The sequence below is a fragment of the Myiozetetes cayanensis genome, unplaced genomic scaffold (assembly GCF_022539395.1).
Source record: "Myiozetetes cayanensis isolate MyiCay16 unplaced genomic scaffold, myiCay2020 scf22, whole genome shotgun sequence".
In the NCBI taxonomy this organism is placed as follows: domain Eukaryota; kingdom Metazoa; phylum Chordata; class Aves; order Passeriformes; family Tyrannidae; genus Myiozetetes; species Myiozetetes cayanensis.
Genome location: NW_026087434.1, coordinates 1,061,676 through 1,067,702, shown reverse-complemented (window position 1 = coordinate 1,067,702; position 6,027 = coordinate 1,061,676). Strand labels below are relative to the sequence as shown.

The window sequence follows — 6,027 nt, the reverse complement described above, 5'->3', positions numbered from 1 at the left end:
GGCGGGCGGGCGGGCGGGGGGGTGTGGAGGGAGGGAGGGAGGAAGGGAGGGGAGGGAAAGGGGGGTGGGAAAAGGCGGGGGGTGCGGGGACCCCGCCGCGCCTCCCGCTCACGCCGCGCGCGCTCCGGCAGGGCGGGCGCGCCCCGCATGCTAATGAGCGCGTGCCCCGCGCGCGCCCCCGCGCTGATTGGCCGCCGCGCGTCGCTCGCGCCCGCCGGCCATTGATCCCCACGCCCCCGCCCGCGCGCTCCGCTCTCCCCGCGGCGCGCGCGCCGCGCGTCAGGGCGAGCGCCCCGCGCTGATTGGCTGGCGCGCAGCCAGCCCGCCCGCCAATGGCGGCGCGGCGCGCGACGGCGCCGGATTCAAGCGCGGCGGATGAATGGGGAGGGGACGGGGCACGGCGCGCACGCGCACTGTCCCGCCCGCCGCGAGCTGCGGGGGAGCGTTGGGAGGGGGCCCCGCCCCGCCCTTCCCCGCCGCGGCCGATTGGCTGGCGGCGCGCCAGAGAGCTGTCAATCACTCAGTGTAAACAAGGCGCCCATTGGCCGCCGCCGAGGGCGGTTTCGAGGCTCCCCCTTTGCCTCCCCCCCCCCTCTCGGAGGGGTGTGGGGGGTGCACGCGCGGCCCGGGCGGTTTCGAGGCCCCCCCCGCGCGCAGCCCGGAGCGCCCCGGGCCGAGCAGCGATCAAAGAGCGGCGGGAGCGGAGCACGGGCCGGCCCGAAGGTGGGGGCTGCGGGGCTGGGGGGCAAGGCGGGGGGTGCGATGGCCGGGGGTGCGCAGCAGAGCAGCGTTGAGGGGCTCTGCAATAGATGGGGTTCATGCAGAGCAGGGCTGGGGGGCTGTGCGATATGGGGGGGCCATGCGGAGCTATGGGGGTCTGTGCGGTGCCGGGAGTGCAGTGTCGGAGGGCACAATATGAGGGGGCTGTGTGACGTTGGGGGGCCGTTTAGAGCAGGGTGGGGGGCCGTGCAGTGGGGTGGCACGATGTGGGGGGGCTGTGCAACGTGGAGGGTGCAGTGGAGGGAGGCCGTGCAGAGCAGGATGGGGGGATGTGAAACGTGTGGGGTTACAGTGTTGGGATCACACAGTTCAGTGATGGGGGGCTGTGCGATGTGGGGGGTCATGGGGAGCGAGGTGGGGGGCTGTGCAGTGTGGGGATTGCAGTGTTGGAGGATCGTGCAGTACAAGGTAGGGGGGCAGTGTGGGGGAGAATGCAGTGTTGAGGGGCCCTGCGATGCAAGGTGAGTGGGGCTGCAGTGTTGGGGGGCTGTGCAATGGGGGTACAGTGTGAGGGCTGTGCAATGGGGGTACAGTGTGGGGGGCTGTGTGGGATGCTGGCAGGGGCAGGGTGGGAGGGGGCACTGCAAACTGAGGGGCTGTGTGATGGGGGGTATTCACAGGGCGAGGGACTGGGGACCACACAGTGGCAACAGGAGCAGGAGCAGTGTCAGGGGCCAGGGCTGGGAGGGGGGCCTGGCAGAGGGTCCCACCAGGGTCCCCACTGGGGCCCTGCAGGGTTTTTTTTCCATTTTTTACAATAAAATGCAGCAGTTGATTGAAAAGGCCGAAATAAATCCCGACGGCTCAGAACCACGATTAGATCACGGCGGGCGATTCATCCCGCGGGACGGCAACCGAGTCAGGGGACAGAGCCCAGCACACCGGGATGCACGGGCACGGCACGGGGACAGACAGATGGACAAGGACAGCCGGGCACAGGCGGCTGCCCCGCGGGGCACGGCCCGGCACAGGCGCTGGTGCAGCGGGACGTGCGGCTGCAGCGCAGAGCCGTGCCCGGGGACACGCCGGGGGACACGCGGAAGGACACGGGATCACACCGGCAGCTTGGAGGCACAGCCTCCTCATCCCCCTCCACAGCCACCATGGGAAGGCCGCTGGATCCCTGTCCGTGTGGGGAAGGCCAGGAAAAAGCCGTTGTGGATTATCCCGGTGCGTGGAGTCGGTGCCGGAGGGGAGGACGGTGCAGATCCCAGCACTGGGGACGTGGGGTGTTTGGCTGCCAGGGCTCCTGGAGCGCTGGGGAAGAGTTTCTTGACTGAAAAAGAAAAGCAGAAAAAGACAAAAAAAGCAGCTGTGAGGCTCTTCCTTCCCCGGTGATGCCGGCAGGAGGGGGAAGGGTCCGGGGGAACCTCCAGTGCTGGGTGTGGGAAGGGGCTGTGGAGCACCAAGCCCGTGTCCCTGGGCACGGTGGGCAGACCCCAGGAAAACAGTCCCCCCATGGCAAACCCCCTGCTGTGGGCAGCCCCCCTCCTTGGGCAGCCCACCCTCTGAGTTGGCATCCCCTGTGGGCAGCCCTTCCCTCTGTGGGCAGGACCCCCTCCGGATGGGCACACCCCCCTCTGCCTGTGGGCAGACCCACTCCTGGAGGAGGTGCATTCTCCCTGAGCAGCCCCCCCAGTGGGTAGGCAGACCCCCTGCTGTGGGTGTACATCCCCCGTGGGCAGCCCCCTCCACGAGCAGTCCCCCCACCCTGGGGGTACAACTCTGCTGTGCCGAGGTTGATCAGTGAAGCGTGCCCAAATGAGTGCAATTAAAGTCAATTTAATGAGGACCCCCCCACGTTTACCCCCAGCCCTGCAGCTGCCTTTGTCCGCTGCTGCTGCTGCTGCTGCTGCTGCTGCTGCTGCTGCTGCTGCTGCTACACACACGGTCCTGTCCCACCCCCCAGCTGGGCCTGTGCCACCACAGAGCCCCCTGAGCACGGTGTCACCCCTGGGGGGCAGGAGGGGACCCTGAGGATGGGGGACAGTGGCCGAGGGCAAGGCCTGTCCCTGCCCAGGGGACTGGCTGGGGGTGTTTGGGGGTGCAGCAAGGAGGCTGCAGCCCTGGCAGTGTGCCCTCTCCTCAGCTGTTCTCCTGAGCTTCATCCTCCTGGGAGCTGTCAAGCCCCCTCGGGAGAGAGAGGAGGCTGGAGGGTCCCCCAGCACTCCTTGGGTGGGAGCTGCAGCAGCCCCTGTCTCTGCCTGGACCCCCAGCTCTGCTGCAGCGGGACCCCCTGGCTGGCGTGACCCACTGCCGTCCTCCAAGGCTCATCCCGGGGCTCTGCATGGCACGGAACAGCGGGTATGGCTCCCAGGACAGGCAGTTTTCCAGCTGGCTGTGGCATTCCCGGCGCGTCTCAAGGCCGTCTGCGTCCAAGGGTCGTGTTTGTGGCGCAGAGGGACGAGGTGGCTCAGCACCACTGTCTGCTCTGCTCCCGGCTCAGGGCCCTCGGCCCCTGCCCGGCACTCCCCAGGGCTGGGGGGCAGCGGGGGGCACAGAGCCACAGCCGCTCGAGGGTCCGAGGAAAAAGGAAGGAACTTAACTCCCATTAACCATCCCATTGTACCGGCCGTGGGAATAATCGGGTTTGCTAATGCAATTGCTGCTGCGATGCGAAAATCCGACTGGAAAATGTATTAGAGCAATTATCCGCCTCCCTCCGCAGCCGGCGGAGCATTAATATTCAATTTTGATGTGGAAGCCCTATTATGTTAATGACTTTGGTGACAAAAGTCGTTAATGTAAGACGTTCCCTCCATGGCAGCGGGGCGAGCGGGGGCTGCTGCCACGGGACGGGACGGGGCACGGCGCGAGGGCGCAGGGTGGGGCTGCGGGGGGAGCCGGGAGGAGCCCCCTCCCCGGCCCTACGGGGTCCCGGTGCTCGGGCCGAGCAGCCGCTCCAGGTCTGGGGGCTGTGCCGGGCGGATTAGCCACGCTGCAGCGCACCTGGCAGCGCCGCTCCCTCCCCGCAGCTGCCCTCCTTTGTTCTCTGCCGGAGCCTGGGGGGGATCAGCGGGGCTCCCCTGCCCGCCGGGGAGCGCTGGCCGCTGTCCCGGCCCTCGGGTGACACCAGGACCGTGCTCCTGTCCCGCTGCCGCTGCTGCAGTTCGGGCACTGCCATGGGCAGGCCTGGATGGGTGGGTGGATGGGTGGGTGGATCTGGGGACGGGGGCTGGTGGTGGAGGCACAGAGGGGGATGAGGAGCAATCCATCAGCAGAAGCAGCACCCCCTGGCCTTGCCATCGGTGGCCACCACCGCGGCTCCCACGTCGGTGCCATGGGCGGTGTGAGGCCAAGCTGTGCCGTGACAGAGGCCTGGAGCTGCTGGAAGGGACAGCAAGGGGCAAGCATGGAGCTGGGAGCTGCCTGTGACAGACAAAGCGACCATGACCTTCACCCCTCTGGCAAAGGGCTCGTCCCCCGGGCTGGGAGTGAATGAAGGCCCCGGCTTTGCCGCGAGCATGGCTGGTAGAGGGTGGCCCTGTGGCACAAGAACCCAGCTGGCCTGGCATTGGGCTGGTTGGGAAGGAGGAAATTTCTCAGGGCCAAGGAGGGGACAGCAGAGCCCAGACACAACCCAGGCATGGGCTGGGATTTCTGTTGGTCCTTTCCAGGTTCCCCCAGGAGGGTCCTGGTGCTGTCCCCTCTGAGCAGTGTGTGTTGTGTCCAAGCACAGGGACTGGCACGTGGCTGTTTCCCGCCCTGGGGGTCCACGTGTGGCACAGCTCCGCCTGCGTGGGGGGCTGCAGCAGTTGGGATTTGCTGCCCAGAGCCCCCAGTATGATGCCACCCTGGGCTCCCTGACCCACAGCACACCCGGGACAGCAGCCCAGGGACCCGTGCAGGGTGTCCCCCGCGGTCTGCCGGAGCAGCAAGGTGCCAAGCTGATGCTGCCACGCGGGATCCGGCACTGACAGCGCACAGGCGGGCTGGCGTCCCCGGGGCTGCTGGGGACGGGACACCCCTGGGGACAGGGGACACACCCCGGTGGCCCGGGGCCGTTCCGGGGCGGTTCCGGGGGCGGCGGGGCCGGGTCCCCCCTCGGTCCCCTCGCGGTCCCCGCTCCCGGCTCCGCGCGCACGTGGCCGGGCCGGGCCGTGCCCCGGGCCCCGCCCCTCGCCCCCATTGGCCCAGCGCCCCCCGGCCCGCGCTCCCATTGGCCCAGCGCCCCCCGGCCCGCGCTCCCATTGGCCCCGGCGCCCTCCACAAACAAAGGCCGGCGCCCAGCGGGGGGCCCGGCGCGCCGCGCTGATTGGCGGGGCGGAGGGGGCGGGGCGCGCCCATTCATGCGCGCGGGGAGGGGCGGGGCCAGCGCGGGCTGCGCTTCCCGCGCGCGGCGCTTCCCACGGCCAGGGCGGGGAATGAATGGGCGCGCGGGGGGGCTCGGTACGGCCCCGTAAGGCTCGGTACGGCCCGGTACGGCCCCACAATGCTCCGTACGGCTGGTACGGCCCCGCAATGCTCCGCTCGGCTCGGCTCGGTAAGGCTCCGTACGGCCCCCTGCGCCTCGGGGCCATTGCCACGCGTGGGTACGTGCGGGTGGGGAGCGTGTCCACTCGCGGGCGGGCCGGCACGGTAAGGCTCGATAACGGCTCGGTACAACCCGGTAAGACTCGGTACAGCTCGGTGCCTGAGTCACGCGTGGGTGCGTGCGGGTGGGGAGCGTGTCCCCCCGCGGGTGTGGCGGTGCCCCTGCCTGTGCGTGTCCCTGTGTGTCCACGGCGCTGCCGCGTTCACACGTACCCCGCTCTGTGCCTTCCGTACCCACACGTGTCCCCCCGCCCCGGGTGTCTGTTGTGCTGGGAGGTGAGAGGCGTTTCCCAGGGTCCCCCACGATCGCGGCTCTGCATCGCCCCAGCCCGGCCCTGCGGGGCCCACGGGCACCACCATCGTTCCCCACAGCCTGGGGACCACCAACCCCAAACCCACCCCACGGCTGCCACTGGGGTGACACCATGTGGGGGGTCACCAAGGCCTCTCACTTCCTCCCCGAACGGGCTGTGCCGTGTGTCCCACTGTGCTGCTGCACCCCTCCCTTGCACGGATCAGTCCCCTCGCCTCCATCTCCCTCATCATGCCCATAAACTGACTCCCAATCCTGTTCCCACCCTGCCAGCCCCTCGCGGGACACGCCAGAGACACGGACTGAACTTTGGTCCCCGAGCAATTAAGGTGCCTGAAACTGCACTTCATTAATGGTTGTTCTGCAATAAAACCCATCAAACTGCCCTTATTTGCAATATA

At 68.7% G+C, this 6,027-nt stretch overlaps 1 long non-coding RNA gene across 1 annotated transcript; it reads left to right on the top strand.

The window, feature by feature from the left end:
- The first annotated feature begins 578 nt into the window (after positions 1-578).
- Positions 579-2,091, top strand: LOC126642011 (uncharacterized). Its single transcript, XR_007629334.1, has 2 exons — positions 579-723; positions 1,549-2,091. It is a non-coding gene; the product is annotated as an uncharacterized LOC126642011 (long non-coding RNA).
- The last annotated feature ends 3,936 nt before the right edge of the window (positions 2,092-6,027 follow it).